Source organism: Podarcis tiliguerta (assembly GCF_965153285.1).
Source record: "Podarcis tiliguerta genome assembly, chromosome: 10".
In the NCBI taxonomy this organism is placed as follows: Eukaryota; Metazoa; Chordata; class Lepidosauria; order Squamata; family Lacertidae; genus Podarcis; species Podarcis tiliguerta.
Window position 1 is genome coordinate 33,250,696 of NC_139543.1, and position 19,499 is coordinate 33,270,194.

The 19,499-nt window shown below is 44.9% G+C and overlaps 1 long non-coding RNA gene across 1 annotated transcript; it reads left to right on the forward strand.

The window, feature by feature from the left end:
* The first annotated feature begins 5,783 nt into the window (after positions 1-5,783).
* Positions 5,784-19,499, forward strand: LOC310658720. Its single transcript, XR_014502452.1, has 3 exons — positions 5,784-5,961; positions 6,827-6,858; positions 19,368-19,499. It is a non-coding gene; the product is annotated as an uncharacterized lncRNA (long non-coding RNA).

The window sequence follows — 19,499 nt, forward strand, 5'->3', positions numbered from 1 at the left end:
TCTGCACAGTACACCAAGTCCTTCTCTTCCGAGAAAAAACGGAGGTACTCTTGATGCCTGTTGCGGAAGAAACTGATGTGAGCACTGTCAGAGAGGAGGTTTTTTCCCTTCAATCTGGATGCCAATCTGGTCGCGAACTAGATCATTCAACTCCTTTTGGGAAAATAGATGTGGGGCATCATCTTCAAGAACCACTTCTTCTTCTTCAACACTGGGGGCATCTTCGTCACTAATGTCAGGAAGTTCTCCGAAGATAGGCACTGGAATTTCATCACAATGAGCTACAGGACGACGTGCTGATTGAAGATTAGGATACTTGAGGCTGCTCCTGTTCTTTCTGTTGATCCCAGTCACATCAACAGTGCAGAAGTAGCAGTCAGTGACATGGTTTGTTGGGTCCCTCCAAACCATGGGAATTTCAAAGTTCAGACTCCTTTTGCCATTGGTCCACCCACGTAGAGTCTCAGTGCATGCCTTGCACACCATGTGTGGTGCCCAAGCTTTATCCTGGTCACCAAGTTTAATACCAAAATAAGCATGGTAAGAAACTTTATGCTTTGCCGCACCAATTTATGGAAGATTTCGAGGTTTTATGACTTCAAACTGACCCTTTTCGACATAATCACCCAGAACTATCGGACCTGAATACTTCTTGTCATTAAAATAATCATTTCCAATCAAAACAATTATTCGACATGGCATTTTACCCCCACCAACTTCTCCTAAAATGCTCCACACAAGCGTACATGTGAACAAAAAATGTAAAAAAAATGACATGTGGCCATAGCTCAAAAACTTGACCTGATTGAGCAAAACCAATGTGATTTTTGGATTCAGCGCATCAGATTCAAACTAAATCAACTGAAAAAATGCAGACAACAAATTTGTTGTTGACCAGTGTAATCGGAAGGGGTGATTGTAAGGCTGTTCCCTTTCTCATACCAATGTCCAGCATTCAAAACCTTTTTCTTCTCCTGCTCCCCACCCACTTTGAAGGAGGTGTGTTTTTCCCTGCCAGCAATCCCACTGGCTTTTTGTTTATTTGGGGGAGGAGGTATATTTCTCCCACTGAAGGGCTAGCTCCCTGCAGAAAGATTCTCCTCCTCCATTATGTTTGAACAGTTTTCATGTTTCATGCTGTCCCTGGAGAATCAGGGATAATACAAGCATAGTGTAGTGCAGGAAGCTGATGTCTGTGCTGCTAAAAAAAAAAAGTAAATAAATCAGCCCTTGTACAAGCTCTTGGTCTCAAGCAACAATCAGCTCATAGTGGGTAGAAAATCTTTGCTTTCTGTGTCTATGGTACATGTTTGCAATGCAGCTTTTGCACTGATACCAGTCAATTTGTGATAAAAAACTACCCCACCACTCAACATTTCATTTCAGAAAATTAGCCCAGATCTTCTGACTCCATGATTCCAATGTCTTTTACTTGCCTGAAGTGTGAACCATGATAGCTGCAATCAACAAGGGGATAACAAGCTGGCAAGCAGGAGATGGTTGAATTTCTTACCTGATTGAAAAAATCTGCAGTGCTTTGGAAATTCACAAAGCATTGAATGTGTACAGTAACTTTGAGAAATATTCAAAGATTATCTTTCTACCTCAGATTTTTTTAAAAAAAGAAATATTGCACTACAGCATCTGGTAGAGTCATTGTTGGAAAGAGGATAATGAGCTAAATGTTTCATTTACTATGGTAATTCCTTCCTTTCTCTCAAAGTGAAGTTTATTCATTCATTTGGTGTATCCATCTAGAATTCTCAAGATAGTACATTTTTTGTGTGGCTTATATGTATGCAGTACACATTTGACTTGATCCTAGAATTTGATTAGAGTCTAAAAAACCTTGCAGTTGGATATAGAATCTAGGAACTTCTTCAAAAGCGTGACATTATAAAAAGCTACACTTATATTCTACCTTTGTCTCCTTTGTGCCTTTCAGGTCATTTTTACTGAGAGAAGATCTGTTTCTGGTGGTTCTGAAAAAACAGTGGATGACCCTATAAAGGCAACAGTAGATGCATAGGAAATGGAAAGATGTCTAGGCTATAAAATCCAGTAGCTCTTGGGTACCAATCTATTTCAACAGGAATGCATTCATGCTTTCACATGAAGGGGGAAAGTGGCAGGTATCAATCAAGATGAGATCATCAAGATGCCAAGCAAACAATATGGAAGAACAACAGGACAACAGCGCAATGGTTCCAAAATTTCAGTTGCTCTCTGATGGAGCTGTAGGCAAAAGCAGCATAATGTAGGGGTCATGGGTGCAGGTCTGCATCTGAATGCATATCCAGTTTAAAATAATGTACTGTGGATAGGCCATTTCCACATTTGGATCCATGTTCAGATCCACATGCATATTTAGCATCTGTACACATCAAAGGTAAATGTATAGTTCTTGATTTAGCAAGGGATACACATGTATGGATCTCCTTATCAGGACTGAAGTGATAATCCCAGTTTCCTAAGGTAATAAGCATGATCCAGTTCACTCAAACACACGTATGTGCATCTTGCATTGATCTTGCTACTATAGCATGATGTTCAATATCTCTAAGCTATAGTTAAGAAATCAAAGGCTGCTCCCTCGCTCTGGACCCCCTTCCATCTGCAGTGAATTCTCCCCTCCTTCATCCTTAACAAGGAGCAATGTCCTGTGGTATATTCAGTAAGTATTGAGATAACTGATCTTTGGAAAACAGTACAAATTCCGTAGGTATATGGGAATTTCTCAAATCGGTTTATTGTAAACTGGGCGGGGGAAGGGGCTTTTGTGCAAACTTAACTGAGAGTAACGAAAGCTGCACAGTGACTCAGCCTGTTGGATTGCACCTTATGCTATCAAATTTCACCATCCACTTTGTGCTGAGCAAAATAAAAGGAAGGCATGGGAAACCATTTCAGCCTCTTGAAGTGGTCTCAACAGAACTGCCAATGACTTGTACAAGGAAGGTCTTTAACGAAACCATGAAAATTAAATACGAGAGTCCATTGTGAGGAGAAGAAACATATTTTTTATTTTTGGGGATCAAATTTTGATCCAAACGTAATTGCATCCAACAATTCCAACCCCACCCCCCAACGCACACACACACAGACACAGACTTAAAGGCAGAACTTTGACTGAAGAGCCATTAACTTCTTCCTGTTTGCCTGAATGCCTTTGTGTCTTGAAGGAGGAGAAAGAAGTTCTCTTTTCCATGTAATGAAATAATGTATTTATATTCCAGCTATTAGTTTTGATTTGTTTAGTCCTTCAGTCTAGTTGCAGACACACAACAGCAGTTTAAAAGGCAGAGAAGAACCTGTATCCAACTTGCTTTAAGATCAGTGGAGGAAACTTTCAAAAAAGAGAGAGGGAGGGAGAGGCTAATACCCATATTGGCTGCAATCGCTCACAAAGCTTAATTTGGCCTCATAGAATTTTAATAGTAGGCTTAGCAAAATTTCCCAGTTCTTCATTTCTCTTGAACAACACCATTCTCTATCATTAAAACCCCACCTGAGGCCTTTAAAAAGAAACGTATTAAAACTACAGGGGCAGTTATGGAAAGATCTAACCTGTAATTTACTCCCTATATTTAACACTGAGGGGTTTAGGGTCACCTTGAGCAGGAAAGTATATCTCTAAACTATCCCACTTAATAGATGCCCTATTGAGACTCACTATCCTCCCACTTAATCTCGTTTTGTAATGCATTCCTAACCATAAGAATCACTCTCAGGTGCCTCATAAATAGCCTTTTGGGAAGTATTGATGAGTTTGCTGAACACAACCAAGGATTTGAAATAATCTTCACACTAATGAAGCAGAGGAAGTGGGGAGGACAAGACCCAATGGACCAGCTGTAGAGAAAAATGCTTATTTATATTTAAACTTGTGTGGAATCTTCATTAGGCAGGGATGCCCTATTTCATCATCATCATCACTATCATTTTATTATTTATATCCCACCCATCTGGCTGGGTTGTCCCAGCCACTCTGGGTGGCTTCCAGCATATATAAAAGCATAATAAATCATCGAACACTTTAAAAAAATCTTCCCTACACAAGGCTGCCTTCAGATGTCTTCTAAAGGTTGTATAGTTACTTATCTCCTCGGCTTGTGGGTCACAAAACTCCATACCCTCCAACATTTCTCCATTTAAAATAGGGACATCCTAAGGAAAAGTGGAACATTCCAGGATCAAATCAGAAACCAGGACTCCTTCTGTAAATCCAGGACTGTCCCTGGAAAATATGGACACTTGGAGGGTCTGGCTGAGTGCAAGATGGCAGCAGGCCTCTCCTTGTTGGTAGTTGCCAGGTTAACAGCTCACACTCTGGTCTTCTGAGTCAAGTGTTGGGGATGAGCAGCTAGAACTCACTCAGCCCATGATAGAAGCAACAGGCCTCTTCTGCTTCAGATTGTGGATAATTAGAAGCCATTGACAAACATTTATTCTGTGAATTTGTCTAATCTACTTTAATCCATCCTATGGCAGCGAATTTCGTAACAGAATGTAATCCTTTCCCTTTCCTGCTGCTGCTGAATAATTTGAACCATAGCCCATACATCTGGGAATAAATGAAATAATTTCCAGACCAAAAGGCTTTACTTATAAGTGGGCTTGTGATCTGGCTCCTCATCTCTAAGAAATTAAGCGCCATTTCTATAGTAAATCTATATGGCGTAGACACTGTAAAGAGGAATTCTCTACATCACTTATTTCTCACATTTTTTTTTCTAAGTACATCTTTCTGACCCAATGAAATTATTCAGTGCCAGAACATCTCTTCTCATTGTTTTCTTATGTGGCTGTAAAATCAGCAAGGAAATGGTTTGATGTAGCCAATTTAATTTTACATCTTATCTTAGGTAGGGCATAGGGAGAGGGCAGCCTTTCTTTTTGTACTTTGCGATGTTCTTTTTTATCCTTACAGCTTTGATGAAACTGTGAAAGAGGATGGCAGTAAATTGAAGGATGATGTAAATACCATCCTTCAGACCAAAGCGCTGGACTAGGGAATAATGCCATTCATTTCATCTCAGCTGTTTCAGTTGTATTTCACTCACTGATTTGTCGTACATCTATAAATTTATATTCACGGGGCATAACAAATGGTTCACAGAATTGGGGATGAGCTGCAGAGCCTCTACTCTCCAGTCACCAGCCCGAAGCTCACTTGGACTCTCGTAGTTAGCAAAACTAATTGAAATTTGAGGAATGTTTAACCAACGTAACATTGAAGGGGCCAGTGTAATTGCCATGCTTGATGGCTACTTCAGCAAGATCCAAGAATTTAAACGAAGGTGACTTTTCAAAGATGGTGCCTCCAAATGAATTAAAAATACAGTATTATTGAGATTTTTTGTTCTTTAGCAAGGATAACTTTACTCCCACTGTCACTCCCAATTTTATATTTCGGTTTGACATTAACATTTTTAGTATATGTTACTATTGCAATAGGTTATTTTTAATATGAGTGATAATTTCAAACCCATTATTGTGTTTTATCTCCACAACAACCCTGTGAAGTAAGGTCAGGGTTACTTCACTTCCACTCAAGAGAGTGCAAGGCTGTGAAATAAACAAATCAGCCAACACAGCCATATCCATTCATTGCTGAGGTGGGATTTGAGCCCATTTCCAAATCTAGTTTCTCCTTCTCCTTCCATATATTTATATCAAGGTGATGTATGAAATTTAAGAAAAGCAATTAAAAGCAGTTTAAAACAACACAAAAATAAAGATGGATCTTTGACAATAATACAAAATGGACATCCACAGCAGATGCCTATTTATCCAGCTGGGAAAGCTTGTTTGAACAAAAATGTTTTCTATTGTTTCCAGAAAGTGCAGAGAGCAAGTTCCTGTCATATCTCAACAGGAGTCTTGTTCCACAGAACAGGGGCAACCACATGGAAGGCCCTGCTCCAAGTTACTGTGGCGCTTCCATCCATACAGTACCAGGTATATGCACTTCACTGCTAATATTATCAATAATAATGAGATCCTGTGATGTCTACGAAGGACGGTTGCTACACCAGCAATTACACTGATGCAATCTAATCAGCATCCTGTTCCTAGACAATAGTTTGTGACCTGCATTTTCTATGGAGGTCTTTATTTAGTTGCTTCCTAGTCACTGTCCCTTTCCCTTTGCAAGATTGTGACTGATGAACCTTCACTGTATGTGCCTGTGGCATGCTCCCACATGTAGGTTGTGGGGGCAGTGTGTGTCATTGTGTGTCTACCTGTACTCATGTGGGAGGAGTTTGATTTCGTTTCCTTTGAAAAGAGGCCTTAGGAAGATTGTGGTATTTTGTATTTATGCACAAATACAAGGTTGCACATAGGTGAAGGCATAGTTTAAGCCAGTGGCCCTCCAAATGATATTGGACTACAACTCCCATCATCCCTCGTTAGGGCTGACTAGAGTTGGTGTTCAACAACAGCTGGGCGGCTACACTCCATATGTGAGTTAAACATTCAAACAGACACTCAAAGACCACTTCTTCCAGGGAGACAGCTAGTAGCCCAAAATGTTGCTAGCTTTTCATAGCCCAGCGCTTGGTTCTCGGACTCTTTACAGATCCACACCATACATTCAAAGCACATCCAATGCACATTTAAAGCAAATGACTTCCCCCAAAGAATCCTGGATACTGCAGTTTTCCCCTCACAGAGCTACAATTCCCTGTCCCCTTAACAAGTCACAATAACCAGGATTTTTTTTGGAGGGGGAAAAGTAATCTGCTTTAAATGTATGGTTTTGTAACAGATCTATTCTCAGGCTGCCTCAAATTTTTGCTTTTGCTTCCTTCTGAAGGCTCAGAAAACTTGATGACAGCCAAGGGATGGAGGAAGGTGAGCTTCCTTCTACAAAATGGCTCTCCCACTTCGGAAGAGTCTCTGGCTATTTCTTAATCGTTCAGAAAGATGGTGTAACAGTTAGTTCCCATGGCAACATATCACCCTATTTCACTAACAAAAGAACATGCCAGGCTAGGCCTAGCTCACTGGTTTTGAAGGGAGAGGGGAACGGTTAATCATTAATATTATCTACACATAGTAAATTCCGGCACTCTGCTAGGATGGTTACACAAGCTCAAACCCAAAAATGCAGTTATTTGCAAAGTCTAAATCAGACAGGTCAGGAGGCCGTTTCCTGTCTAACCAGCTATCTGAAACTGCTGATGTTAGTTACAGGTCAGAAGGTCGTTTCCTGCCTAGCCAAAAACTGCTGTCAACTAAAAACCACTAGCAAGATGTTTCCTGCTTTGCTTCTGCTTTAAGTAATGCAAGATAAGAAGAGATACGAAGGGAATGCTTAGCTAGCAAAAGAATACACGTGTACAAGGAGGTGGGAGGGGGTGCTTACTGAGCAGAGAAAATGCTTAACCAGCAGAAGAAGTGCTTAGCTAGCAGCCTTAGCCAGCAAATATAGATGTGCCATATAAGGAATAAGTTGGAAACTTGCCAGCTGATTGGGGAAGTTTTGGGGGGAGGTCTGGGAGGTGGGTAAATACTCTAAAGTATAAGAAGGCTTGCAGATGCGTATTGCTGGACAGTCAGATTTCAGAAACTATATTCTGCTGACTGTCTCTGTGCACAGATTTGCAATAAAACTCTTTTCTCCAAAGAAGAAACTTTCCTGGAATTTTTTTATTCTCTTCTCGGTCCTGGGGACGCGGGTAAGCAATTCTCTGGCAAAGTAAAGGGCATAAGCCTACAGCTTGGTGCGTTGGCCGGGAATTGCCCCACCCCAAGGGGGCCGGGAAGAGCCAGGCTCGACCAGGTGAACAGCTCGGACCGGAGTTTGCAGGCTTCAGCGCGCACCCTACTGATTCGTGGGGGAAACCGGCCACACCGCTCCTGAGTAGGGACCTCGGTCGAGGGAGGAAAGAGGACTGGCCAGGAGGGAATCCGCAGCGGAAAACGGTAAGCCCAAGGGACAGGGCGTGGGCCCCAAGGAAAAGGGGGGCGAGGTCTGATCAAGCCTCACCTGGTTGTGCAGAGGGCCGCCAGTAAGGTTGGGTACAAGGGAAACAGAGGGGAGAACTGGCCGATTGCAGTAGTTTGCCGCCAGTAAGGTTGGGTAAAAGGGAAACAGAGGGGAAGTTGTATTGGTGTGTTTTGTGTGTTGCATGTTGAAATTATAATGGTGTGATTTGTATGTTATATGTTGCATGTCAGATACTCCAGTGACTGAATTGTTGTCAAGTGTGGGTCGGGGCCTAGCGTTCCCCTTGGCCGAGCGATTGCAGGGTTGTGCGTTTTCTGCCAGGGCGACCTCGTGCAGACCACAATCTGTATCGTGTGAACTGTGAAAGAATTTACAGCCCAGTCAGGTGCGGAGTATCTGAAAAAAAAAAAAAAAAAAAAAAAAAAATAAAAATGGGGTCTGGGGCAAGCCAATGTAGTCCTCTGGAATGTTTTTTAAAGAACTGGAAAGCGGCCACAAAGCATGATGATTGGGGAATCAGATTGCGAAAACAGAGAATGAGGACATTATGTGAAGTTGACTGGCCCGCACAAACTAATTGGCCGTCAGGAGGAAGCTTTGATTTGCAACTAATCAGCCCATTATACCAGAACATATTGAATGTCCACCCCGACCAAATCCCTTACATTTCTACTTGGAAAACCAATGTAGAAAAGAATCCACCGTGGTTGAAAGCCTGCCAAGGCGACGCCCCACGAAATACAATTTGTACAGTTCGACCGGCAGGGAAGGCAGAAAAGCCCCCGGTGATACCAGACCCAGAAGATGAGGAGGGGGGAATCATCAAACCGCCACCACCCTATGCTCCACCAACTGCCCCTCTAGCAATTCCCCCAGGCCCAGGTCCCCAAGCACCGGGAGGAGCTAGCCCCCAGCCTGAACCCCCCAAGGCTGATGAATCAGAAGAGGAAGAAGAGGATGATGAGGAATTTGTAAAGGGATTGGTTGAGTTAGCAAAGAAGGGAAGAGAGTGGACTCAGTATCAGTCTTTGAGATTGCAACAGTATGTACAACCCTATGCGGAAAAAGTGGATGTTAGCCCCCACGTGTTGGCTGCAGCAGGATGCTCCTCAACACAAGGGAAGAAATGGCAGAAGGAATGGATAGAAGCAGCAACCAGGGCAGCCTTCCATAAGTCCCATGAGGCACAGAAAAAGGGTGGGGTCGGAGTAATGCCCCTCCGAAGGGTTTATGACCCACCGGGACCTCCAGGGCCTGGTGGGGCGGAGGCACCACGGACCTACACGGTCCAGCATATACCCTTTTCAAGTGCAGATGTTTGTAATTGGAGAAATCAAAATCCTTCCTTTGAGGAGAATCCAGCTAAAATTATAAAATTGTTTGAAGGGATTTTTAAAACCTATAATCCCACTTTTGATGATGTGCAGTATTTGATGGATGCGCTGCTAACCACAGAAGAAACTAGGCGAATCCATGTTGAAGCTCGAGTACACATGAGAGCACAGGGAACACCGGATCCGGACATTATAACAGGATACCCTGATAGTACCCCGAATTGGAATTATCAGACTGCTGATGGCCAGAAAACCCTCACTACCTACCGCCAGAACGTATTAAATGGTATGAGAAGGGCAGCCAGGAAACCCACCAACTTTGTGAAGGTCAGAGAGGTAGTGCAGGGGAATGAAGAGGCCCCAGGGGCTTACCTGGAACGCCTGAAGGAAGCCTACCGTCAGTATACTCCTGTAGACCCAGATGAGGCTGCCAACGCCCTTATTGTAAAGGCTGCTTTTGTAGCTCAGGCAGCGCCCGATGTCCGCCGAAAAATTCAAAAACACGAGGGGTTCATGGGCCACACCCTTGAGTGGATGTTAGAACTGGCTCAAACCACTTACAATCAGAGGGAAGAAGAGGAACAAAAGAAAAAGGAGAAGTATCAAGCAAAGAAGTTGATGGCATTACAGGCCACCGCACCCATCCCTCAGAAAAGAGGAAGTGCCCGGGGAGGAGGGCAAGGCCGCCTGGGGAGGAATCAGTGCGCCATCTGCCGGCAGGAAGGGCACTGGAAAGGAGAATGCCCACAGGCCCACTTAGGAGGGAGAGGACGAGGAGAACGAGCCCCAGGCCCAACCCCCAGGGGACCTGGACAGGAACTGAGACCTTGGTCATTGACAAATGCCAGCAGGGGTAGAGGACGTGGACAGGGACCTCCCTGGTACCCCTCAGCCCAAAGGCAGCCCGGCATGATGAGCCTGAGAGAGGAGGAAGAATACTAGGACAGACCGGGCCCAGCTGCTTTAGGTTCCCGTGAGCCCATGGTCAAAATACAAACAGGGAACCAAACTATCCCCTTTATGGTTGACACAGGAGCCGCCCACTCTGTTTTGCCAGTACCAGTGTCCAAGCCCACCAAGCAAACAATTAACATAATAGGAGCTACAGGCAAATCACAAAGAGCCCCATTCCTGCAATCTGTTGTCTGTCGCCTGGGTGGCCAAGTAGTCCAACACAAGTTTTTATATATACCAGAGTGTCCCATCCCATTATTGGGCCGAGACCTGCTATCAAAATTGCAAGCCCAGATTTCCTTTCAACCGACAGGAGAAGTGACAATGACTACAGGGCAAACAGGAGAGCTTTCCTTAGAAGTACCCTTAAGGGAACACTGGCGCTTAATGATGGTAAAAGAAGAGGAGGGGATTATTCCAGAAGACCTCCTGCAAAAAGTAAACCCTGGTGTATGGGCAGAAGGCAACCCGCCCGGAATGGCAAAGAACATCCCACCTATAATAGTCAAGCCCAAACCATTCGCCAACCCTGTGGCTGTGAACCAGTACCCTATCCCCCGGCGAGCTGCAGAAGGAGTATGGGTACATTTGGAACGGTTACTTCGCCATGGCATCCTGAGGCAGTGTCAATCTCAGTGGAACACCCCACTCTTGCCGGTGAAGAAGGAAGATAACTCGTATCGTCCGGTCCAAGACCTCCGATTGGTCAACCAAGCCGTGGAAACCCTCCACCCCAATGTGCCCAATCCTTACACACTGTTGAGTTTAATACCTCCTACTGCCTGCTATTTCACGGTACTGGACTTGAAGGATGCATTCTTCTGCTGCCGTCTGGCAGAGGAAAGTCAGCCCCTGTTTGCATTTCAATGGATGGATCCAGGAACAGGCACCAAGGTGCAATATACGTGGACGAGGCTTCCACAAGGTTTCAAGAATTCTCCAACCCTTTTTGGGGTAGCATTGGCCTCGGACCTGTCTAGCTTCCCCACCAGCCCACACAGGGTCTTGTTACAGTACGTGGATGACCTTCTTTTGGCCTGCTCAGACGAGGACACGTGTATGAAAGCCACCAAGGATTTGTTGAATCACTTGGCTGAAGCAGGATACCGGGTATCTAAGAAGAAGGCCCAAATATGCCTACCCACTGTAAAATACCTTGGATTTGATATATCCCATCTGCAACGGACCCTTAGAGAAGAAAGGAAGCAAGCCATTATCCAGATTCCAGAGCCAAAGAATCGCAGAGAACTTCGTGGTTTCTTGGGCTCGGCAGGATTCTGTAGAATATGGATCCCTGACTTCAGCACAATTGCCAAGCCTCTGCACGAGTCAACCAGAGGAACTGAAAAGGACCCCTTTGTGTGGGGAGAGGAGCAACGGCAGGCCTTCAAGGATCTGAAAAGGGCATTGCAGCAAGCACCAGCGCTGGGTATCCCAAATCCTGAGAAGCCTTTCTCCCTGTTTGTGGATGAAGACCAGGGAACAGCAAAGGGAGTGCTATGCCAAAAATTGGGAAGCTGGCAGCAGCCCGTGGCATACCTATCTGAGCGCCTGTCGCCTACAGAACAAGGCTTACCGCCGTGCATGAGAGCAGTTGTGGCAGTAGCCACCCTACTGAACAAAGCAGACAAATTTACTTTTGGCCAAGACACTGTTTGTGTGACTCCGCATGCAGTCCCAGCATTGCTTGACATGAAGGGTACCTATTTCCTCTCCCAAGCGAAGATGAGGAAGTGTCAGATGTTATTGTTGCACCCACGTTTGAAGTTCCAGGTCACCACCGCCCTCAACCCAGCTACCCTGTTGCCGGTAGGAGAAGGTGAGGAGCAGACGCACGACTGCATTGAAGTAATGGACGAAGTATATTCCAGCAGGCCTGATCTCAAAGACAAAGCAGACCCCCACTGGCTTTCATGGTTTGTGGATGGAAGCAGCTTTGTCGAGGCTGGGCAGCGAAAAGCAGGCTATGCAGTGGTAGCCCTGGACGACCAGGTGGTCGAAGCAAAGTCACTCCCGCCTGGAACATCGGCCCAGCTGGCAGAACTAACTGCGCTTACCAGAGCCCTGAGCCTGGCAAAGGGACAGAAGATAAACATCTATACTGATTCTAAGTATGCATTCCTGACCTTACACGCCCACGGAGCCTTATGGAAAGAGAGAGGTTTGCTTACCTCCAGAGGAAACCAGGTGGCCCACCCACAAGCTTTGTTGAACCTTCTGGATGCTGTATGGGAGCCTGAAGCGGTAGCGGTTATCCATTGTTATGGACACACAACTGGACCAGGGGAAGTGGCCAGAGGAAATCGATTGGCAGACAAAGTGGCCAAGGAAGCAGCTCGGGAACTAGCCCCCATCCCGGTTATCGGAGCACTAGTCCCAGAAGAGATTTTAAGCACCGCTGACAAGCCAGCTTATACCAAGCAGGAAAAGGACACTGCAGACGCCCAGGAACTGACATTGACCAAAGAAGGATGGTACCTTACCCCTGATGACAGGATATGGATTCCAGAGTCTCTTTCGCGGCAAATAATTCAGAGGTACCATGATTCAACCCACATAGGACCCGATGCTACAACCAAGCAGCTGGAAAAATGCTTCTATATAGCCCACCTCTACCAACTGGCAGCCCAGATTTCCAGGAAATGCCTGCTGTGTCAGAAGAATAATCCCAGAGCCGGACCACTGGCTCCCCCAGGGATTCAGCACAGTGGAACGGCACCTATGGAAGATCTTGTCGTGGACTTTACTGAATTACCCCGTTGTGGACTGCACCGCTACCTGCTGGTAGCAGTGTGCACCTACACCGGATGGGTCGAAGCATGGCCCACAAAGACTGAAAAGGCATTTGAAGTAACCAGGTGCCTGCTTAGGGAAATCATCCCTCGCTATGGATTGCCAAGGTCCATAGGATCTGATAATGGACCAGCATTTGTTCATGCAGTCCTACAGGGGCTGGCAAAAGCGCTCCAGATCAACTGGAAGCTGCATACTGCTTATAGACCCCAGAGTTCTGGAAAAGTAGAGAGAATGAACAGAACTCTAAAGAATCAGCTGTCCAAGCTGACACAGGAAACCGGGTCTAATTGGGTGGCCATGTTGCCCTTGGCATTACTCAGGGTCCGCAGTCTTCCGTCAAAACGGACCCACTTGTCATCTTTTGAAGTTCTGTTTGGGAGACCAGTCCCATATGTTAGAATGTTAAATCCGTATGTTAGCCAAGATGTGCAACTGAATAATTATGTACAGTCACTCTCCCGAGTTCTTTCTTATCTCAACAGGTGGACCCAGGCTCGCACCCCATGTGTGTTGACTGAACCGTTCCATCAGTTCGAGCCAGGTGATGAAGTGTGGGTGAAAGACTGGCAGCGAGCCCCCCTACAGCCCTGCTGGAGGGGACCATACACCGTGCTACTCTCTACTCCTACTGCTGTGAAGGTTGCCGGCATCACCCCGTGGGTCCACCATACTCGAGTGAAGAAAGCCATCTCGGATTGGACAGTAACACCAGATCCAGAGAACTCCCTTCGGCTGACCATCTCCAGACGCCTGGCAGACGACCGCTCTGCTGATATCACACCGGAAGCTGATATCTCAACGCACAGCTGAAGAATTGGATGGGAGGGGCGCCCGCGGGCAGCGTCCCCAACTCCGTGCCAGGACTAACCCAGGAAGCTCACCAGGACATTTAATATTTCCATAGGGACTTTCTCTTTTCTTTTTGTTATCTGCTTTATGTCCCACAGCCCTGACCCCACTGAGCCATACCACATTTATTGGCCTGATGGACTCTGCTACGACTGGTTCGTCTTACCGGTGGTAAGAGATGGTGTGCTCTATGGCTATTGGAAACTGGGATTTGATGAGATTGCCGTCTTAAGACACCCCACTGCCCCGTTGTGGCTCCTCTCCCACACCACTGTCCGGCATGCGTGGATAGTGCTCATACGGGAAGTTGCAGAGACGCTCGAACTCTATCGAGTTCTGGACCGCTTTTGCTGTTGTGGGAGGGTAGTCAACTGTTATATGGGAGGTAGAGCACTGTACCAACCTCATTTGATAGACCAGGTCCTCCTCTTAATGCAGGCGATAGATGGGACGGAACCTATCTTAATGCAAGTATTGCAGGGGTGGGAGCCTTAACCAGGTGTGCATTGAAATTGCTAAACAAGTGGTTCAATCCACCCATCAGGGTTAGCAGAAAAGTTGACCCACGTAGTGGGAGCATCAGCTCACCAGTGGACTCTCATCCTTGAGGCTCAACAGATAGTCGGGCACAAATATCAGTGAGCTCTTCAACAATGAGCACACCCCCTGAATATTGGTGGGAGGAACCATGGAAGGATTGGGGTTGGTGGATAGGGGTTATCTCAACCGCTCTTGTCATATGGATGTGTGTTTTCTTTTGCTGGCATGAGCGTCACCGATTTTGTGGGAGGGAACAACCAGCCCCCATCCCCTTGACCCTTCTGGTACTAGCCCTACTTGGGTTGGGTCTGGGAGATGACTCACATATACGGAAAACCGGCCGGTCAGAGCCCTATCATCAGATTTGGAGTAATAATACCTATGTTAGAGATATAGATCGTTTCTCTTCTATGCTTAATCTTTCTGAATGCTGGGTTTGTATGCATATCCCTCCACAATTTAAGAAGCCTGGCATACTACTGCATAGTATTCCAATAAATGAGTCATTTAGAATTAGTAATCTTATGTCAGATGGTCGCACCTATTCACCCCCAGTGTTTCTGTCACTCATGGAACAGGCACCTCGTTGTCTCCGTTTCAATCATAACAGCAGCAATTTTTTAGGTCACTATCCATATTGCAATTGGACTTATGAGTATATTAACGGATCCTCCTGCTTCCAAAAAGGTACTTCCATTTATGATGCTATGTGTGTCGATTTTTATACTTGGTTTACCTGGATGACGGCGCGCAGCAGATCTAACTGCCTGCTCCAGTCTGATTTGTGGTTGCTCTGCGGCACAAGAGCCTACAAAGAAATCCCCTCTGCCTTTTCTGGAACCTGTACTTTAGGAGTAGTCGTACCCCTGGTGTATAAGATGGATAAGCTCCCAACAGTCCGTCTGCGTAACAAAAGGGACGCGAAATCACCTATTAACCAGTATACCGGCACAGCCATCTCTAGGTCCCTTCTACCCCCTTTGGGTGTAGCCATGAATTACCGGGATCTGCATAGATTGGCAAACTGGACCGAGGCTTTGTTTAACTCCACCATCTCGGCCTTAAAAGCAATTAATAAGGAAATGTCAGAGATAAGGGAGGTAGTCCTTCAAAATCGTTACGCTTTGGATGTAGTCCTTGCCTCTAAGGGCGGAGTTTGTGCCTTAATTCATTCCCATTGCTGCATGTACATTTCAGACCAGTCAGCAAATATTTCAGCCACCATCAACCACATGGAAACAATGATAGCTGAAAACCCGCTGAAAGCCACAGGGAGTGATGCATGGGGTTGGATGTATTCCTGGCTCCCTGATGGCAGTTGGCTCAGGAATGTTATAGTATTATTAGCAGGACCGCTATTAATCCTTTTGCTTCTTTGCCTCTGTATCCCCTGCTTATTGCAATGCTTGCAGCAAATGATGCAAAGACTCCTGTCACGGAAGCTAGGACCCACAGTCATCGCTGTGATGAGGGAGTATAGGCCCATACCCCAGAACGAACCTAAGTATTAGGTTGTTCAGAAGAAGAGGAGGGAGTGAAGGGAGAGGGGAACGGTTAATCATTAATATTATCTACACATAGTAAATTCCGGCACTCTGCTAGGATGGTTACACAAGCTCAAACCCAAAAATGCAGTTATTTGCAAAGTCTAAATCAGACAGGTCAGGAGGCCGTTTCCTGTCTAACCAGCTATCTGAAACTGCTGATGTTAGTTACAGGTCAGAAGGTCGTTTCCTGCCTAGCCAAAAACTGCTGTCAACTAAAAACCACTAGCAAGATGTTTCCTGCTTTGCTTCTGCTTTAAGTAATGCAAGATAAGAAGAGATACGAAGGGAATGCTTAGCTAGCAAAAGAATACACGTGTACAAGGAGGTGGGAGGGGGTGCTTACTGAGCAGAGAAAATGCTTAACCAGCAGAAGAAGTGCTTAGCTAGCAGCCTTAGCCAGCAAATATAGATGTGCCATATAAGGAATAAGTTGGAAACTTGCCAGCTGATTGGGGAAGTTTTGGGGGGAGGTCTGGGAGGTGGGTAAATACTCTAAAGTATAAGAAGGCTTGCAGATGCGTATTGCTGGACAGTCAGATTTCAGAAACTATATTCTGCTGACTGTCTCTGTGCACAGATTTGCAATAAAACTCTTTTCTCCAAAGAAGAAACTTTCCTGGAATTTTTTTATTCTCTTCTCGGTCCTGGGGACGCGGGTAAGCAATTCTCTGGCAAAGTAAAGGGCATAAGCCTACAGTTTTACCACTTTAGCAATCTTCCTTTTGTTCAGATTCCAGTATCAGAACAACAGAATCATAGTGTGAAAAGGCACCTTTGAAATGATCTGTTCCAACCCCCAATTTCATAACAATGCTCATCTTTTATGGACTACATCTTACAATTTTTTGCCATGCAGCTGGCTTCTATTTTCTGTTGAGAATTCGGGTGTTGTCATGGGGCCACCATTCCTCTCTGATCTATTCCCATTATGCCTGTTCCCCCAAATCCTGCAAACTTTGCAGGCATCAGCATATAAATTCCTGTATATTGATAACATTATATTGAGCCCATCAATATAATGGGATATATCATCCTGAAGCAAAGTTCTTAACCTGAGGTACTATTTCTGGGTTAGCGGAGTCTGTAAGCTGAAGTGTATGTAACCTGAAGCGTATGTAACCCGAGGTACCACTGTATATACAAAAACAACCACGTAAAATACGTAATAATGAGGATTTTCATTGGAGTTTCTTCCTGCTAAATAGTGCTAAATAGTGACAAAAACTCAGCCACCTTTGCAGTTACTTCTGGGTTAATGTCAGGCAGATAGAATCTGATACTTTCATTGTGACGTGATGTTAGACTACCCAAAAAAGGGGATAACACGTATTTGTACAATGGACAGTAGAAAAGAATATGTTCTACAGTGTCCGGCATTTTCAAAGAACATCCACAATGTCTATCGCTTCTGGGGATGTTTCAATATCTGCCCTTGACAAAAGCTGAGGGGGAAAACGTTCAGTCGGGTTAACATAAAGGCCCTGCATAGGACTGGAATTATTGATTTTGAAATACAAGTGACCCTGTTATCTGTTGTATTTAAACCATCAAACTTGGGGGAGCACATTTTTTTTACAGCTGACTCAATGTTTTGTTTTTCAATGTCCCTTAATCTGGTTTGAATGTTGCGTTAAATATATTGCTCACTTGAATTATACAAGAGTTCCAAGTCAATACTGATAGATCTAATTTTGCTATGTAAGAGTTGGAACCATCTGGATTTATAAGAGTCTTTAAGTAAGCCAGAAAGCAGACTCAAAGGTTAGCAATGAAAATGGCAATGCAACCAGTATTTTACAGTACAGTATGGCGCTAGCCCACATCCAATATTCCAGTGTGTGTATACAGTGGTACCTTGGGTTAAAGACGCTTCAGGTTACAGACGCTTCAGGTTACAGACTCCGCTAACCCAGAAATAGTACCTCGGATTAAGAACTTTGCTTCAGGATGAGAACAGAAATCATGCAGCAGCGGCACGGCAGCAGCGGGAGGCCTCATTAGCTAAAGTGGTGCTTCAGGTTAAGAACAGTTTCAAGTTAAGAACAGACCTCCATAACGAATAAAGTTAATAACCCGAGGTACCACTGTACCTAGTTCTGCACACATCGTCTCATACTTGATTGAACTTGGGAGCCTGAGGAGTGGACATAGGAGATTGCCAGGATGACAGGGGGTGTGATGTCATGGGAAAATGTGTCCTTTTTGAAATCTAATGGGGTTCTGGGAACAAGAAGGAGGAAGTAGGCAGAAGCATCTTGGCGCCAGCTGGAGGAGGATGCACTGCAGAACCAGGAGCCATGACTGACTGCTGCTCTGGACCCACACTTGCTGAAGCTATGAGAGGGGCAATGAGAGATATTCTTGGGTTGGACTTGTAAAAGGGTAAAAGAGTATTGGGAAATGATCCACAATGAATTGAAAAAAATGTTCAAAAGTACCTTCCCCCCCAAAACCACAATCCTTTTTGTTGGGGATAATTCAGACAGAAATTCCCAGGTCTCAAAAAAGGTTATTTATGTATGGCACTACTGCAGCCCGTGTTTTGTTAGCCCCCAAATGGAAAATGAGCGAGGTCCCAACTAAAGAAGGATGCCACCTTAAGCTGATAGAATATGTGCAGCTTGCGGACCTAACATATAGAATAAGAGAACAAGAAGAACATACGTTTAAAGAAGACTGGAAAATGTTTATTGAATATATGCAGGGAAATTGTGTACACTTGAAAACACTGGCAGCATTAAGATAAATTCAACAGTGTTAGTAAGTTTTGATGGATGTAATAATGGAATACTGAATGGTTTAGTTCAGGGGTCAGCAAACTTTTTCAGCAGGGGGCTGGTCCACTGTCCCTCAGACCTTGTGGGGGGCCAAATATATATTTTTTTTTTGGGGGGGGGAGGAATGAACGAATTCCTATGCCCCACAAATAACCCAGAGATGCATTTTAAGTAAAAGCACACATTCTACTCATGTAAAAACACCAGGCAGGCCCCACAAATAACCCAGAGATGCATTTTAAATAAAAGGAAACATTCTACTCATGTGAAAACACGCTGATTCCTGGACCGTCTGCTGGCCAGATTGAGAAGGTGATTGGGCTAGATCTGGCCCCCGGGGCCTTAGTTTGCCTACCCATGGTTTAGTTTATGTAAAATATGTAGGGATTTATGGTATGCAAAATGAACCATGGAAAGAGAAGAAAGGAAGTCATTGATATTGTAAGGATGTTTCAATGAGTATTTAACAGAAGATCTATATCTATCTATCTATCATCTATGACACTCTTGGGGTATAATGTTCTGCACCTTCTCTACTGAAGACTCCAGGTGTACAATAAACCATATTTCTTAAAAACCCTAGTTTCTGCTATGCCTCAATTTTTCCCAACAGAAACACAACCCTGGGTGAGAGCCTGAAGGCCCCTTGGAGTCTTGCTCCTGCTTGGCGGAGATTGCGGGTGCTGCACAGCCTTCGTAACAGGTATGCAGCCCTACAATCCCCATGTGTGTTTTCTCTGAACCA